Genomic DNA, 19,406 nt, shown 5'->3' with positions numbered 1-19,406 from the left:
AAGACTGGGAAGGTCCCAGCACCTCACGAGACAATTTCTTCTCTTTCAAAGGAACTCATGCACCACCACTCCCAACAGTTCCCAAGATGACACCTGGATGCAGGGATATTACATATCTTCAATACTGTCTCAGTCTCTTCCCTGACCTTGCTGAGATATCACCTGCTTTGTCAGATCTCTGAACGTACTGAACTGGTAGCTGCTGAGATATGGTTTGTTGACCTGGTTTTTGGACATTGTGATAATAACAGGTGCAGAAATCCACGACCTCTGGCATCATCCCCATCTTCTGAAGCCTCCTCAGTCTGAGCCCAGGAGCCTTTCCAGTCTCCTGGCTGAACAGCCCTGCTCTGACATGTGTGGAGATTCTGGAATCCTCATGCCATGTGCAGGCTTTGGGCACCTGGTACCCTGCATCAGACTCATGAATTTAGATCCACCCTCTGCCAATGCCATCCTACTGTTTTTGTATCATACAGGATGCGATGATGTGATAAGCTGCCCCCAAATAATACCCAAAGAAACAAGGGATCTGCCCCAATATTCTTGGTTGCCACAAAACTACCTGGCTGCTTCTACACCCTATCCCAACCCTGAAGAGTGAGTCCAACAGTTATAACTCAAGCCTTGCCCTTCACCTCCTCTCTCCTGAGCACCTTCTCTTAGTGCTGGAATGAGTTTCTGATGTCTCTTCTTGACCTACAGGAGTTACTTACATCAATGCTTTTCAAATGTTGATGTGAACATAAATCACCTGGGGAATGCTATTAGAAAGCAGATTCTAATTCAATAGTTCTAGAATGGGGCCTGAGAGTCTGTATTTCTTACAAACTCCCAGGTGATGCCAGCCAAGCTGGTCAACCACCACTCTTTCAGGAGCCAGGCTGATCGATCCTCTTTCACTGGACTGTATTCGCTTCCCCCACTCAACTTCCCTGGGACAATAATAGCAGAGGTGGTGCATGGAAAGGAAATAGATGAGCAATGGGAAAATGTATCAGGGCGTGTTCCACAAATATCATCTCAATCACACCGACCACCATCACCTTCCCCTCTCCCACTGGAACCCTCCTGCTTCTCTGAGCGTCCTTATATGCTGTACAAATTTCAGACACTGCTCCTGTATCTGATTCTACGTGTTTCTTCCTAACTATACTATACGTTTCTTGAAAGTATAGAACAGAATTCCCAAGCTGGTGGCAAAAGGCTGCATATGGCCACACAGACATTTTGTTCTACCTCTGCAGTGCTTTTAAAATATATGACTTGCTTGCCAAAGGCAAAGCACTGATTCTCAACTGCAACTGCACATTAAAATACCCAGAAAACTCTCAAAATACGTCAGTGCCTGAGTCCTACCCTCTGAGCGATTCTGCCTTAGTTTAGTACAAATACATCAGTGTTTGTTTTTCAATAAATGTTTTTTTTTGGCTGCACCGGTGGGCATGCGGAATCTTAGTTCCCCGACCAGGGATCAAACCCGTGCCTCCTGCAGTGGAAGTGTGGAGTCTTAACCACTGGACCACCAGGGAAGTCCCTTTAATAAACTTTTTATTCTAGAACAGTGTGAGACTTAGAGAATTCTTGGAGTAGTTTCCTACGCCCCACACCCAGTTTGACCTCTTATTAACAACGTCTTATATTACCATGGTGCATTTGTTACGATTGATGAACCATATTGATACGTTATTATCAACTAACGTCACACTTTATTCAGACTTCCTTGGCTTTTTTCCCTAATGATTCTCTTCTGTTCCAGGACCCCATCCAGGACACCACATCACATTTAGCTGTTATGTCTCTTTAGGCTCCTCTTGGTCGTCAGTTTCTCAGACTTACCTTGGTTTTGGAAACTTGACAGACCTCCAGAGCAGGGTCAGGGATTTGTAGAATGATCTTCCCCTGGGATTTGTTTGATGTTTTCCTCGTGGTTGGACTACAGTAGGCATTGATATTTTTTTAGTTAATTAATTATTTATTTTTATCAAAGTATAGTTGATTTACAGTGTTGTGTTAGTTTTAGGTGTACAGAAAAGTGATTCAGTTATACATATATATATGTGTGTGTGTGTGTGTATATATATATATATATTTTCTTTTTCAGACTCTTTTCAATGATAAGTTATTACAAGATATTGAATATAGTTCCCTGCGCTATACAGTAGGTCCTTGTTGTTTATCTATTTTATAAATAGCAGTGTCTATCTGTTAATCCCAAACTTCTAATTTATCCCCCCCTCCCTTTCCCCCTTGGTAACTGTAAGTTTGTTTTCTGTGTCTGTGAGTCTATTTCCGTTTTGTAAATAAGTTCATTTGTATCACTTTTTTAGATGCCACATGTAAGTGATATCATATGATATTTGTCTTTCTTTGTCCGACTCACTTCACTTAGTATGATAACCTCTAGGTCCATCCATGTTGCCACAAATGGCCTTATTTCATTTTTTATGGCTGAGTAATATTCCATTGTATATATACACTACATCTTCTTTATCTATTCATCTGTCGATGACACGATAGCCAAGACACGGTTGCTTCCGTGTCTTGGCTATTGTAAACAGTGTTGCTATGAACACTGAGGTGCATGTGTTGTTTTGAGTTAGAGTTTTCATCTTTTCCAGATATATAGACATCGGTATTTTTTAAAGATCCCTCAGTTATTCTAAGTCCAGCTAGTGCTAAAAAAAAATCATTGATTTTAAGAATGTGAAGAGTTCACATGAAAGTTCAGATCTGGCTTCTCTTGACATGTGGGGAGATATGACAACACTGAGTCTGCTATCCTTCAAGGAAACCCGTTTGGCAATGAGAGGTGGTTACTGCACCCTCCAGGTCTCTGCAAATCACTTCACTATGGGCCTCCTCTCCTCACCCCCCGGGGTAGACCTTCACTTCTTATTCTTTTATGCGCCACACCTAGCACGGTCCCTGACACAAAGCACATACTCGATAAACGTTTATTAAGTAAATGAATGACAATGAATTTATAAGGGAAAGAACATATAGTTACTGAAAATGGCAAAGCTGTGTGTTATATGATCAGATTAAAATATTGGGGCAAGATGGCCAACTGACTTACTCAACATTCATTCTCACCTACCTTCTATATTATAGAGCCTGTAGCTTTTATTACGGTCACAACTACATTTCCTAGACTCCCTCACAGCTGGGTTTCCTCAGGGGAGGGTGGTCCTGAGAAACGTACTTTGGTCAACTTGGAAGGAGGAGTGAAGCCACAGAAGGAGGAAGCCATGCACAGGGAGAGGGGTTTTTCTGGCAAGCACAGCAGTGGGGACACTTGGTTATTCCAAGGCCAGCAGACCTGATTGGGGCCGGGAAGCAGCAGCCAATGGAGCAGGCCAGTCCTCAGCGTGGTTCCCCACGTTGTCCCCCAAGCAGAGCGTCCTCAATCTGCTCTTGCATTTTCCCAACAATTTCTCCACAAATGTACAGTCTGGATTCTGTCATCTTCATTTATTCATCTTGAGTGATAGAATAATTGGTCAGAAACTGCAAATTGCCTACCCTGTATCCATTCTCTTCTTCACTAACTTCTATATTTGGGAGGTGTAAATATGCCATGCTTTACAAACATGTGCTCCATTTCCATATCCCTTTGAAGAATGGATGGCCAAGGAAATGAAATGGAAGAGTGTGGACAGAGCTTCTGGGAAAGACCTACAGGCAGACCTCCGAGATATTGCAGGTTTGGTGCTAGACCACTGCAGTAAAGCAAATAGCACAAAAAAGCAAGTCACACGAATTTTTGGTTTCCCAGGGCAGCTAAAAGTTATGTTTACACTATACTGTAGCTTATGTTTACACTAGACTGTAGCCTATTAAGTGTGCAATAGCATTATGTCTTTAAAAATGTATGTACCTTGGGTTTCCCTGGTGGCGCAGCGGTTGAGAGTCCGCCTGCCGATGTGGGGGACATGGGTTCGTGCCCCGGTCCGGGAAGATCGCACATGCCACGGAGCGGCTGGGCCCGTGAGCCATGGCCGCTGAGCCTGCGCGTCCAGAGCCTGTGCTCTGCAACGGGAGAGGCCACAGCAGTGAGAGGCCCGCGTACCGCAAAAAAAACCCAAAACCAAAACCAAAAAAAATGTATGTACCTTAATTTTAATATACTTGATTGCTAAAAAATGCTAACCACCATCTGAACCTTCAGCAAGTCGTAATCTTTTTGCAATAGTCTCATTAAGTCACTGATCACAGATTACCATAACCAATATAATCATAATGAACAAGTTTGAAATCTTGCAAGAATTACCAAAATGTGACACAGAGACACGAAGTGAGCAAACGCTGTTGGAAAAACGGTGATGATAGAATTGCCACAAACCTTCAATTTGCAGGGGGGGGTGGCAAAGAAGCCAATATCTGTGAAGGGCAATGAAGAGAACTGCAATAAAATGAGGTGTGCCTGTACTCGCTGGCAAGCCCTCATTTGTCCTCAGACCATCCTCCAACTTGGATGAGATGTTTTTAGCACCACCTCTTGTGAAGATGGAAGCCATGTGCTAAGGATGGCAGAGAAGAAAGCCAGGAGGAGGCTGGTTATTGATGCCACTGTAGTGCCGTCACACCAGCCTTTGACTGCCTGCCTCTAGCCTCCTTGTTATGTGAGAGAGAAACAATAGTAGAAGCTTATAATAGTAGTAGCTTATAATAATAATAGTAGCTTATCGTGTTTAAGTTACTATTATTGGGGGCCGAGTGTGGGGGGGTCTCAGTTCCTAAGCATTTAAAGCATATCCTTCATAATAAAAATATAATGTAACAGAATATCCCACTGCAAATGAAACGTTATGAGTGTTTTTAGCTCTAGAGAAAGGGGAACTAGAAAATCAACTTGGCCTTTTCACCAGCCCAGTCTAGTCCCCTTCGACCCATCAGAAGGCTCTCCCTCCATCTTGAGAGCCAAGTTAAGGTCTGGTTGTTTATCTGGGGGGGTCAAGGCTGAGAAGGTGAGAGTCAAGGCTATTACCTGGCAAGGGGATTCTAATCAGCCCTTTATCCAGAGGAAGCCCTGGGGAGAAATTGATGAAGGGAAGGCGGTCAGGGCTCTGGATTCATTTTATACAGAGCTTCCTAAATATTCATTGTGTGTCAACTGTATGCCAGACACGGTCTGGGAATTTAGTCCCAGCAATGAAAGAAAGATCAGGCTCTGCCCTCAGGGAGCGTGCACTCTGGTGGAGCGTCTGCCAGCAAGCCGTGTTACAGAATCAGCTGAGTGGAGGTGTTTGTGCAGGTGAAAATGGAGAAGAGACCTCCGCCCAAGACAGCTCTGCAGCCTGGAATAGAGCCCCTCTCCCTTTTAGGGAGGGCTTCTCTCTCAGACCAGCTGTCACTCTTTAGTCTGCTCTCTACACTGTGATCCCAGCTGGACACACAGCTCACCAGTTTCCCTGTTACTTTGTAAATTATGGATAGGAACTCTAGCCTTCATGCTCTGGGAATGGAAGAGAGTAAAAGCTGGGGTTAGTGAGCTTGGAGAAGGGGAAGTAGAGGTCTGGTTAGATAGTTATTAAATCTTGGTTTTTAGAAGCAGAATTCGAATAGAATATACACACTGATTATAACCATTTATTTTATAATGAATACAGAACGTGACCTGCAATGTGCAAGGCACTGGATCTCACTCGGTCTTCACAGAAACACGGAGAGTGATGCACTACTATCTTCATTTTACAAATGAGATCAATGCTCAGAGAAGTTAATTATCTTGATTGGGTGCAGTAAGAAATCAAAATCGATCCATCAGACTCTAAGGTCACGTTCTTCCCACTTCACTATTCTGGTTCCTCCATACCAGCCTACAACTAAAGACCTTGGGTCCTAGAGAATATTACCAGTCTAAGTCTTGCCGAGCAAATCTTACAAATTCTAAACATAGCCACAGCGATCACCCTGCAGGAACTGACGCTGAAGCCTGAAGTAGGCTGTCCAGCTTGGATGAGAGCACAGGAGCCAGGAATCCAGGAATCTAGTGTTTCTCAGTAATCATCTTTCTCAAGAGTACATCCAGCCAGAAGAAACATTTGACAGTACAATACGTTGCTTTTTTTTTTTTTTTGGTAATTTACATGACCTATTCTTGCTGTGGATGGGGGTTTAAGGCCAATTACTGCTGCCCTAAAGAGAGAAAAATATTTTCTCCTGCCAGTTTCACCTTCTCAGTCTTTGATTAAGACTGTAGGGTCTTCAGCAATATACACTGGTTCACAGAAATGCACAGACAAGGGGAAACTGGAGAAGAAAAGGAGTTGCCAGAAATTTTTTTCCAGACCACTGGATCCTCCTCAAACTAATTAGCTTGAGGTACGTAGGAAGAGAGATTGTATGTCTTATGGTCAGTAGGAGTGTAGGTTAGTCACCAACTGTTACGCTCTCCAGGCTGGGGAAACTTACCCCGCCCCCGACAGAATCTGTAGCTCTACCCCCCTCACACTAGGAAGGTATCTCTAAATTTGTACTAACCACACGTCTGCCACCTCAGTATCAGGAATGACGTCTTTTCATCTATGTCTCTGTATCAAAACTCTGAAGTGTTGGTGGCAAAGGACAAGAAATTAATTCAAACTGGCATAAGCTAAGGGAAAGGGTGTTTGAAAAACTGAAAAAGGACATCTATAGGAACTTTTCTATAAAATTGAAAAGTTCAAGGCTAGTACCAGACTGATAAAGCCTGGATCCAGGGGCTCAAATGCTATCTTCAGAATTCCATTTTTATCCGTCTTAGATCTGCCTCCCACGGAGTGGGTTAGGTGCTGTGTGCTGGCTCCTGGCAACTCCAGGCTCGCTTCATTCTTACTGTTACGAATCCCAGGAGAAAGATATCTTCCCGGTGCTTCCCTCTTAAATTCTGGGTTCATTCTGATTGGAGGAATCGGAGTGATTCAGCCACTTCTGAACCAATCACTAGGTAGGGGAATGCAGTGCTGTGATTGGCCAGCCCTGAGGCACATGCTTCTTCTCTGAAGCTGGGGCTGGAGACCGGAATCTAAACCACGTGGACTGAGCAAGGATGGGTGGTAATAGTTCCCTAAAAGAAATCCACGGAGTTGTTACTTGACGAAAAGGTGGAATGGATAGTAACCAAAAGAACGCATATTCCTGCAGTATTCCCACTCCCTAACACACGTAGTAGGAGCTCAGAAGTCTTTATTCAATTTATTGTTGACGGAGAAGGTTCTGCCTAGTGTAGACCTGTGCTCGGAGCAGTGCCTTGACTCTGGTACCCTGTGGTGTTGGTAAGTGATGCCCACCTTGGCTTTCTTTACCCGCGGCTCCTCTCCTCTGAGTTCTGACTTGACCCACACTTGATCCTGGATAATTCCCTCTGCTTCACAACATGCCTTCTATTTCCAATCATGACCAGTCTACCCTCTTTCCACCGAGGTTGAGCTCTTCAGAAGGCAAGGTCCAAGTTGCCTCCCTCTCTGGTCTTCAGAACTCAACTGGACCTGAGCTGTTCTGGGTGAGGCACGAACTGGAATGAGTGCACTGCTGCACAAGGCTGAAGGACAGAAAGTAAAAGAATGCCAGAACGGAAGTTCTGTTCTTGAGCTCCCCCATTGCATCCTCTTTCCAAGCAACCCAGGGCTTCTTTTCCACAGTTTATCTGGCTGACATTCTGAGAATAAGTCCAGGGGCCTTTCAAGATGCCAGCAGTTAGTGTCTAAATGGTTATAACTGCACTGGTAAAGTTCCATCTCAGAGTATTTTACTAATTGGCCGGGAAATATTGTGCCCTTGAAACAGTCAATAGTTAAGCCCTATATAGCATCTGTAAGAAGATACACTCATTTCCTGGCTGCTGTGATATTAGAGGCTACCTTCTACTCCCAAAAGAACTTGGAGTTGACTGAATCTTCTTGTATTATGAAACTCACATGCTAAGTTAGCATAACAGGATGCTAGCAATCCTCCTTGTTTTCCTACAATAATTAATTTTTCTTAAATTTCTTCCTAATTGATGCACTCATTTAAAAAATTTACAATGTATATGACAATGACCTTTATCTTAAAAATTGTGCACCAGAAGGTAAACTATCCAATTTCCTATTTTCACCACCCATATTCTTTTAAATAAACCTGACATTTAAGACAGTAATTGTAGATATGTATTCCAGTTCAGGCATCATAGATGAACCTGGAGTAACTAATAAACTTTTGATTTCTCATGCATTCCAAATAAGAACTTGAAAAAAGGGAATCATCCAGGACAGGGGATTTTAACAGGTGCCTGAGGATTTGTCTTCAAGTATGTCTTTACAGTAAGAGGAAACTGAAAGTGAAATACAGTGTAGCTTACGATAAGGGACATATTCTATATCTGTACAGTGCACTTCTCCATAGAATGTTATCTCAGTGTTCCTTGTGACCACACGGGGAGTTGAGTAGGCGGTCAATGACTCCATTTTACAGATAAAGAAATTGAGGCACAGAATAATTGAGTTTCTCAAAGTTGCGTACATTAGGGATAATGCTGGGAATAAAATCCACTCTTAATTATCAGTCTAGAACCTACTCATATTTGTAAAAGCTAAGACCCACCCAGCTTGGTTATTAACCTTTATTCCACATGCTGCTGTTCTGTCTCCCTTGAAATTCTTGTTTTCTTCTCAGATGTCAATTCTCTTCCTGGCACCAGAATCTTTTTTTTTTTTTTTTTTCCTAATCCTTGGTTGTCTCTCAGTATGAATAGATTTCCTGTTTGTGTTCCTGAGGCTCATAAGTGCATTTATTTTACCAGCTGAGAGACATGAGCCAAAATGCTTGTGACATATGTTGAAATGCAGTTAAGCTGTTAAGTGGAGCACAAAATGTTGTAAAGTCAAAATACAAAGGTTTATGGGTGCAGAGTGTACAGGTTTTATGCTATTCAGCCCTGATTTCCAGGAGGCATGTGGCTGCCCTTCCCTGATGTAGGGCTACATTTGACAAATTGATTTTTTTCAACCAGGGTTAAATAATGATTAATTTCCCAGGAGCATAACTTTCCTTAGGGGTTGTAGTAAAACGTCCTTGTCGTGCCCTTTCATGGTTAGGTGACAGAAACGTTGAATCTTTGGTTTTTAAATATGCTTTTGACAGCAAATTTCAGAAAGCTTCCTAGGGCTTGCACTAAAAAACAAACTCTTCCTTAATCACATCACTTGTTCTTAAACATATCGCAGATTCTAAGAGGGGAAGCGTTTATTTAGCATTAATCACCTTCTAGGTGTCAGGGTCTTCTAGACACTGTTTCCCTAATCAAAAATGTATCATTGAAAATTAAGTACAGAGAATAAAGGATCAATATTTGACTGGGCTTTTGATAGGAGGATAGAAAATTTTGATTAACAGCAATGGGTTTCAGAGACATATGGATCCAGAGCTTAGCTCTCTGCTGCCTTGGGAAAGTCAGTTGATTTCCTCTGCCTGTCTCCTCACCTATGTAACGTTGCTAATGGTACCCAATTCCTAGCACCCAAGTGGAGCTGAACCGAGCATGTAAAGCATGCTTGTTGTACGCCATGAATAGCAACTATTTGAGGGTATGCTTAAAAATTGAAAAAGCCTGTTAATTGCACTTGTGTGTACGAGAATATTCAAGGCGATTTGTCACTGATGATTGGTGATAACTTGAACTCAGCATCCCGTTCTGTTCATTTTGTATATATTGTATAGATGAGGCACGAGGTAACGTGTCACCACGTGTCCACTTATAATTTGAACGAGTGCAGACCGTCCGGTTCTCTGATCCATGAGTGGTAGAGCTTTATGTTTCTATAGGAAATGAGAGAACTGATTTCTATCTTTACAAAGAGGGGGGAGACAAGAGTTCCTTCCATTCTCTCCAGCTCACAGAAAGGTAGTGGTATATTCCCGAAGATTAGACAACTGAGCTGGTTACCTTTCTATAAGTAGAAAATCTCTGTAGATGTGATGGAATTGAATTTTATTTTTGCAAATGATCTAATCTGAAGCTCCGGAGTTAAGGCAAAAAAAAAAAAAAAAGTCTCTCACTTACTAAAAACTGAACTAGAACTGGAACTTTCAATGCGTCTTGACACTGCTGTGGCCATAAGGTGGCTGAGCCATGAGGGCATGGATGAAACCCAAACTCAGTTTCTCTTTCATCTCTAGTTCTGTCTGGTGTATTCTGCAAATGTGCAGAAAAACCCTTTGGCCCCCCTGCACCTTTTTGCAACCAGTGAGGCAGATGGAATCACCAGCAGCTACCACTAGCAGAGCTTTACTCAGGAGTTTCCAAGTCTTTGCTTCAGGCTCAGTCTGCTACAGGTGTATAAAGCCCTGCAGATTCCCCGCTGATCAGATCGCTGGTGCTCACAGCATGGATGGAGATCATCAGCACTTTTCTGTGTGAATGGGGCCACGACCCTGGTGTTCTATTGGTGGAAGTCGGTTACCACAGTCAGACCAATAACCACCTATGAGCCACACACACACACCTTCCACCAGCTGGCCTGCCTGTGAACAAGCAACAGCATCACACCCCCATCACAAGGTCAACACCACCAGTAGGAAGCAAAACAACAGGACTCCTTCACGTTGGGGCAAGTGGGTGGTCCTACCAGAGGACGATCCTCAAACCATCATTATTGGGAACAGCAATGCTAAGTGTGTTTTAGGACGAAGGTAGGAATAGTGAGGATGTTGAATGATTCAGGAAGCAGGAATCGGAGAGATAAGCATGAGGTCATGTTGGTTAGCTATTATTATGGTCCTTTTTTTAAAAAAAGCACAGAATGTACTTGTGTGTACATGACAGCCAAAAAGGTTAACTAGTATCCATTAAGCAACAGCAACAAAGTTGATCATAGTATTGAGTTGGATGAGGTTGGAAGTACCTTAGAAGTATATAAATTCCACCCATCTTTTAAGTCTTAACTTAAGTACCATGGCTTCTAAAAACCTACCAAGAGGAACCTCTCTCTCCTCTGACCTTCCATTCTATCTCTTGTCTACCAAAAGGTTTCATACTTTTTAAAGCTGTAAATATCTTTATTGAGGAAAAAAATTCTTCACGAGCCATATGAAAACCAGATATAAGCAGAGGCTCTGACAGAAGTGGGGATGTGCTAGCCTGAGCATCTCTCCACCGATAGCCTGAGGAACCCTGGGGTACCCTGGAACACTGTTTGAGAAATACTCACCTCTATCATTTACTTGGCAGTTAACTGGCATACACTGTCTTATGTTTCCGCCTGATTCTTGTAGATCTGCCGACTAGATTACAGATTTCTAAAGGGCAACGATTCAAATGAAAACAACAAAACCAGCGAGAGCTAGGAGCCAGGAGGTGGAGGTTCTGGGCCTCGTGCTGTCACTCGGCAGGCCTTGCATATGAGCCCACTCAGTGTGCTGGGCCCATAAAGGCCAAACTAGATGGTATATAAGAAATGTGACCCTGATTCCCAGTCTCCCATGATAGTCCTGGGTTCCATGTGCTGTAGACCCATTAACTTGATTATTTTTAGGGTCGCTTTCACTCTCAGAAGTCTCCCAATTTGGGGTGATAACCCTATGACTTCCCTCTATATAAGGCCTCTTTTGGATTCATGATGGGTTGCTTGTACTTCACTTACACGCTCACACCCCATCCCCACGCCCACCAGCATAGGGCTTAGGACATAATAAGGACTCAATGTATATTCAATTAATCCAGAATAAGACATAGTTATTAACCTAAAGGGGCTTGAGACCTAACTGCGGTGATGACTTACACGTATGAAGTCTCTAGAAATCAACACAGACCAGTGTGCAGTGAAGGCTGGTAAACTGAGAGACACATGAGAAGGCCCACAGCCAGGTCCCATGTTCTCAGTACTGCAGATGGTCATTCCCATCCTAGCACGTAAGGTTTTGAACAGCAGAGCCAGGGAGAGAAGCCAGATGAGCAATGGCCAGGACCCAGACACGGGCAGGCCGCCAAGTGGGAAACATGATTGGGACAACAGGGGTTACAAGGTAGTGACTTTCAGGGAAGCAGAGTGGGGGCCTGCTTAGCTGTCTGGCTGGCTGGCAGAGCTCCATAGAGTGAGGCAATCGGCAGCAATCCAGCGAGGTCCATGTGTGGATGGGCCAACAGCAGTGGGGTTACCGTGGTAGGGGAAAGCCAGGCATTGGGTCTGGACAACCCCATGCAACCACCAGCCCTGGAGAAGGGGAGTCCTGAGACAGGAGCAGGGCATGGTGGTTTAGGCAGGAACTTTCTGAAAGTTGGGGGAAAGTGGATGCTATAATGTGGGCTGATTTGGCTAGGGGGCATGCTGGGATCTCAATGGTCGGTGAGAACTGAAAGAATGAGTTGAAAGCTGGCAGAGACCAAGCAAGAGGGATTAATTTGGTTTGGAGCATGACCCTGAGGAGAGGAGCCAGCTGTCCAAACCACAAACTAGGGTCTAACTTGCGTTGGTACCAGTGCTCGTATCTGGTATAATTTTGAGCCCAATCCCTGCCTCTCCTGATAGGCAGAACCAGGCAAAACGACTGGGGCAAATCCCATGAGTTATGATAGGCCGCTGGGCAGAGCACGACTTCCCCAGGGCGATGGTTACAGTGGGTGAGGCTGAAGGTAGAGGCTTTGAGTCATGTCAAATCTTAGTGATGTTCACAGCAGCATTACTTACAATAGGCAAGATATGGAAGTAACCTAAGTGTCCATCAACAGGTGAATGGATAGAGAAGATGTGGTGTATATGTATATATACACGATGGAATACAACTCAGCCATTAAAAAGAATGAAATGTTTCCATTTGCAACAACATGGATGGACCTGGAGGGTATTACACTAAGTGAAATAACTCAGACAGAGAAAGAAAAATACTCTATATGATACCACTTATACGTGGACTCTGAAAAATAAAATGAATGGATATAACACAACAGAAACAGACTCGCAGATATAGAGATCAAGCTAGTGGTTACCAGTGGGGAGAGGGAAGGGAAGAGGGGCACAATAGGGGTAGCAGGTTAAGAGATACAAAACTACTATGTATAAAATTAAAAAGCTGCAAGGATATATTGTATAGCACAGGGAATAGAGCCAATATGTTATAATAACTTTAAATGGATTATAATCTATAAAAATTTTGAATCATTATGTTGTACACCTGAAACTAATACAATATTGTAAATTAACTATACCTCAATTAAAAAGTTAAAAAAAATAACAAATTTCCACACACACAAAATTTTAGACAGCAAATACAAAACTAGGTCATAAAACAAGAGTTTGATTGAGAACAGATTTTGAGTTAAAGATCCCAATGGGAGATCAGGAAACTAGAGGAAAAGGTTGAAGAGTGGAGGGTCAGGGCACACAGGACAGCTTCCAGGGCAATTTCATGACAAAATGTGAGCCCTGATGGTGGCCTTATATGCAGCAGTCCCAACATGGGCTGACGTAGATGCACTTGAGCCGCTGAAAGAGGAGCTGATGTTACACGGCAACACCACCTCCAGGTAGAGGTCATGCATGCAGTCACGCAGGAGAGGGGTTCATGGTTCTGGGAGAGCCTGGCCAGCTGAGCACAAGACTCCACCTAGCGGCTGGAGGGAAGAGGTGCAGCCCCCCAGGAGAAGAGGTAGGCGAGGCCCCAGGCAGGATGTGAGGGCCTCAGCAAAGCATACTGGGAGTCAGGCTGGGGCTTCCGTCCCGGAGTAGAAGTCAGGACCCAGGACAGAAGCACAGGCACACACATTCAAGGTTAGATGTGTAGCTGGAGTGTGTTGGACCCGCCCACGTCCACCAGGTATTGGCCAGGGGCAGCAAGACGGCAGGGTGGTGGAGTCTGGCCTCTGTCTCGACTCAGACTAATGGGGGTTTTAATCTTGATTCTACCAGAAGCTGGCTGTGAGACTGTCAGCTAATTAACATCTCTGAATTGTGGTTGCCTCATCTTTAGGATGGGGATAACAACATGTACTTGGCACACGGTTGCTGTGAAGATTATGTGATGTAATGTGATTGAAGCCCCAAGCTTGGTGCCTGGCGCCATTATAGATGCTCCGTACACAGAACTATTACTATCCTTAAGACTAAACCCAAACCACACCTGTTGGGAGGGAGGCAGATGGAGCTTTTAATACACTGCCAGGTTGGTCCAGATCACCAGAGGAAATGGATGATGCCCCGAGGGACCAGGAGTGGGCTTGGTCCTATGGAAAAAGCAAGGGCTAAGTTTCTTAAAACAGGAGTTCAGGTTCAGAGAAGAATCAGCTATTGGGTACTGACTTACTGGCCTCTGTTTCCAGCTCAAGGAGCACTGAGCCCACAGGCAGGGTCCAAACAACCCTTGCAGAAAGAGGGAAGGGATGTGGGATTAGGCAACCAAATAGTTCATCGCTCTGGGAGCCAGTGGGCCCTGTCATCCAAAAAATATCCCCTCTGCTTAATTCAGGACCAATGGTACCTAAAATGCCACAATTCTGTATTCATTTCTTTGCATTAAATATTCTTCTCCCTAGGCATAATTGTTCAAAACGTAGGCATTGCAAGATGTGGAACACACCGAGTCACTCATAGTTCATGCATCCAGACCTCAACCTGCTGGGATGCCTGCAACTCCCCCAGAGGATTCATGTGGGCACTGACCTTCTCCAGACCTGGGGCAGCCAGCTCCAGAGGAGGAGAGGAAGCATCTTTAGGACTGTGAAGACTTGGGAAGAAACTGGGAAAAGATGGAAGTTCACACAGCATTTGTTCTCTTCTTCCTGCTCACGTTGGGGTTTTATGAGACCTAGTTTCTAGATTCAGTTCTCAACAGGAGGACTACAGGCATCTGGTCATGGGCAAGATGGTCTGGAAAGGTAAGGGGCGGAACATTGTCTCCACCATTTCCTTTTTCTGGGGCCCAAACCTCTGATGGGACCTTCTTCCTTTGGTCTCCAGACTTCCCCTGAGGACTCTAATACCTTTAAGCTTTGGGCATAATCTGGCTGAGGAGGCTTTCAATTTAGGCCCCAAAGCTACATGAGAAATGTATGAGTGTGGGAAAGGTGGGGGAGGGAGAGGGATAAATTAGGAGTTTGGGATTAACATATACACACTACTGTATATAAAGTAGATGATCAACAAGGACCTACTGTATAGCACAGGGAACTCTACTGAATATTCTGTAATAACCTAAATGGGAAAAGAATCTGAAAAAGAATAGGTATATGTATAACTGAATCACTTTGCTGTACACCTAAAACTAACACAACATTGTGAATCAACTATACTCCAGTACAAAATAAAATAAACTAAAATAAAAGTATGTGTATTGTTGGCTTGCAAAGGTAAGTTTCTGACCTGTGCTGAGCAACATACAATAACCCAAGCCACGCATGGCTCCTGAGCCCTTGAAATGTGGCTGGTCCGAACTGAGGTGTGCTCCAGGTATAAGATACGCACCAGACTTCCAAGACTCATTACAGAAAGAAAAAAGAACGTAAAATGCCTCTTTAATAATTTTGTACATTGATTCCATGTTGAAATGATATCAATAATACTCAGGATATGTTGGGTTAAATAAAATGTATTACTGAAATGGATTTTTTTTTAGCTTTTTTAATGTGACTACTAATTTTTTTTAATTCCATATGTGGCTTGCGTTATGTCCTATTGGACAGCACTGTTTTAGACAAATTGATGACTTAGTTTTGTCCAAAGAGTCCCAGCCCGTGAAGGTCCAGCCACCCGCACTGTGATTAATCAGTCTGGTGAGTACCTGACCTCTGGCGATCACAGAGGGGCAGCTCATCTGGTGAGAGGGAGGGTGATGGCTCCAGGCAGGCAAAGATAACAACGTTCCCTACAGCAAAGGAAACCATCAACGAAACAAAAAGACAACCTGAATGCGAGAATATATTTGCAAGTGATATAACCAATAAGGAGTTAATATCCAAATATATAAACAGCTCATACAGCTCAATATCAGAAAAACAAACAACCCCACTTAAAAATGGGCAGAAAGGGCTTCCCTGGTGGCGCAGTGGTTGAGAGTCCGCCTGCCGATGCAGGGGACACGGGTTCGTGCCCCGGGCCGGGAAGATCCCACATGCCGCGGAGCGGCTGGGCCCGTGAGCCATGGCCGCTGAGCCTGCGCGTCCGGAGCCTGTGCTCCGCAACGGGAGAGGCCACAACAGTGAGAGGCCCGTGTACCGCAAAAAAAAAAAAAAAAAAAATGGGCAGAAGACCTGAATAGACAGTTTTCCAAAGAAGAAATACAGATGACCAAGACACATGGAAAGATGCTCATCATCATCAACCATCAGAGAAATGCAAATCAGAACCGCAATGAGATATCCCCTCACACCAGTCAGAATGGCCATCATCAAAAAGACCACAAATAACAAACGTTGGGGAGGAAGTGGAGAAAAGGGAACCCTTCTATGCTGTTGGTGGGAGTGTAAATTGGTGCAGCTACTAAAACAGTATGGAGGTTCCTCAAAAATCTAAAAATAGAACTACCATATAATCTTGCAATTCCACTCCAGGGTGTATATCTGAAGAAAATGAAAACATTAATTCGAAAAAAATATATTCACCCCGATGTTCATAGCAGCATTATTTACAATAGCCAAGATATGGAAGCAACCTAAGTATCCATCAACAGAGGAATGGATAAAGAAGATGTGGTGCATAGATAATAGAATATTACTCAGCCATAAAAAAGAATGAAATCTTGCCATTTGAGACAACACGGATGGGCCTAGGGAGTATTATGCTAAGTGAAATAAATCTGACAGAGAAAGGCAAACACCAAATGATTTCACTTATATGTGGAATGTAAAAAGCAAAGCAGATGAAGGAACGTACCAAACGGAAACAGACTCATAGATCCAGAGAACAAACAGGTGGTTACCTGCGAGGAGAAGGAAGGGGGAGGGGCGAGTTAAGGGTAGGGGATTAAGAGGTACAAACTACTAGGTATAAAATAAGTAAGCTACAAGGATATATTGTACAGCACAGGGAACATAGCCAATATTTTATAGCAACTATAAATGGAGTATAATCTTTTAAAATTGTGAATCACTATGTTGTACACCTGAACTTGTATAATATTGTAAATCAACTATACCTCAAGGAAAAAGATTTTTAAAAATAACTGAACATTCCCTTTATTCCTACTGTTGGGATCCATTAAGGAAGTGCTGTCTTGCTTCTTGTCAGACACAAAGACACTTAGGCAGCGGGAGAATCTCTTTTTCCACCATCACCACCTTACGGTTCCTGCCTATGTGTTGAGAAACAGAAACTCTTAACTCTCTATTTTTTCACCAGCTGGTGCCTTGGAGGACAGGATCTCCAGCAAAACGCCTTGTGCTTTTCTCTCTCAGGGAGCTCACGACTCTGTGTTAACACCCATCTACATCAAAAAACCTGCTTCTAGCTCCTCCTCTGAAGCTAGAAAATTAGACTTTTATTAAGACTACTAAGGACACAGACCTCACCTCATTTCTTTATTCATTCAGCAAATATTTGTGTAATGTCTACTCCATGCCCAGCATTGAAGAGCTAACAAAACAGACCTCTGGCTCTGTCTACCAGCAACATTTGATGTGTCCATCTTGAAGTTTCCTTCTTGAAAAACTTGCTTCTTGTTGCCCCTAGACATCCCTTTTTCTTAGTTCTTCCTATTTCACTGTCCAGTCCATCTCCTTAACTAGTTCCTAACTGCCCATATCTTTGAATCTTGGAGTTCCCTCAGTCTTCAGACCTCATCTTTTTTATCATCACAAACTCCCCAAATTATCACTCTCTTCCAATGGCTGTGAATCCAATCTGTGCTCCAACAACACCTCGTCTTCTCCATGACCAAATGCCTGGTCCCAACCTCTCTCTTGGACCCCAGACTCATATATCCAGCTCCCCCTTCAACATTTCCACTTGGATGTGTAGTAGGATCTCAAATGTAACACATCTAAAGCTAAATTCTGGTTTCTCCCCTAAAATCTGCTCCAACTTGGTATATTGAAAACCCATTCTTCCAGTTGTTTAGGTTAAAAAAAAAAATCTTGACACCGTCCTGACTCCTATTTCTCTCACATCCCATTTCTAATGTGTCAGCAAATCCTATCAGTTCTATTTCAAAATACATCCACTTTCTGAACATTCTCTCCAACCCAACCTCTACTCCCTTGGGTCAAGCCACAGTCGTGTCATATGGGAGATTATTACCATAGTTTCCTAATAGGTCTCTGTGCTATTATCCTTGCCTTCCTATATAGTCTATTCTTAAGTCAAAAGCCAGAGTGGTCCTTGAAAAATGTAAGCAATAGCATATCATTCTCAGAACCCTCCAACACCTTCCATCTCTCTCTAAGTGAAATCCACAGTGTCTACTGCATCAACCAGGCCTACCATACTCTCCCCTGCACTCTCCAACCCGGCCACCCTGGTCCCTGGCCCCCTTGCTTTCCTAAAACATACCAGCCAAGCTGTTCACGCTTCAGAGACTTTATTTGTTTATTTATTTATTTCTTATTTATTTTTGGCTGCGTTGGGTCTTCTTTGCTGCATGCGGGCTTTCTCTAGTTGCAGCAAGCGGGGGCTACTCTTCGTTGCGGTGCGCGGGCTTCTCATTGTGGTGGCTTCTCTTGTTGAGGAGCATGGGCTCTAGACACGTGAGTTTTATTAGTTGTGGCACGAGGGTTCAGTAGTTGTGGCTCACAGGCTGTAGAGCACAGGTTCAGTAGTTGTGGCACGTGGGCTTATCTGATCCGCAGCATGTGGGATCTTCCCGGACCAGGGCTCGAACCCGTGTCCCCTGCATTGGCAGGTGGATTCTTAACCACTGCGCCACCAGGGAAGTCCCTAGAGAGGCTTTAAATTTGCTGTTGCCTCTACCTAGAAAACTCTTCTCGCAGACATGTGCATGGTTTGCTTTCTTACTTCCTTCAAGTCTCTGCTCAGATGTCACCTTCTCCAGGAGGCCTTCCCTGACCACCTCTGATAAAGTAGCACTCTGTACCTTGCTATCCCCTCTTCTGCTTGATTCTTCTTCCTGATGCTCGTCACCATCTGCCGTATGTTCACTTAAGTGTTAATCGCCTGCTATTAGAACGTGAGCTCTCTGACAACAGGGTGTGTATCATTTTGTTCACTGCTGTCTCACACCATCTGTTACAGCACCCAGCACGCTGTAAATGTTCATTCAATATTTGTTGAATACATGAAGGCGAAGAAATGGTTTCCTTCATGAAGATAATCATTATAAGAGGCAGATAGTAAACAAGTAAAAGAATAAACACATATATTACAAGTGGTGATGAGTGCGGTGAGGAAGCTAACAGGTACGGTGATGGAGAAACCACTTTAAATGGGGGGGGGGTCAAGAGGGATCTTCAAAAAGAATTGGGATTAGAAGAATGAGATAGGGTCAGCCCTGGAAATGGTGGT

The sequence above is a fragment of the Orcinus orca genome, chromosome 10 (genome assembly GCF_937001465.1).
Source record: "Orcinus orca chromosome 10, mOrcOrc1.1, whole genome shotgun sequence".
Lineage (NCBI taxonomy): Eukaryota > Metazoa > Chordata > Mammalia > Artiodactyla > Delphinidae > Orcinus > Orcinus orca.
This window is presented reverse-complemented; position numbering follows the sequence as displayed.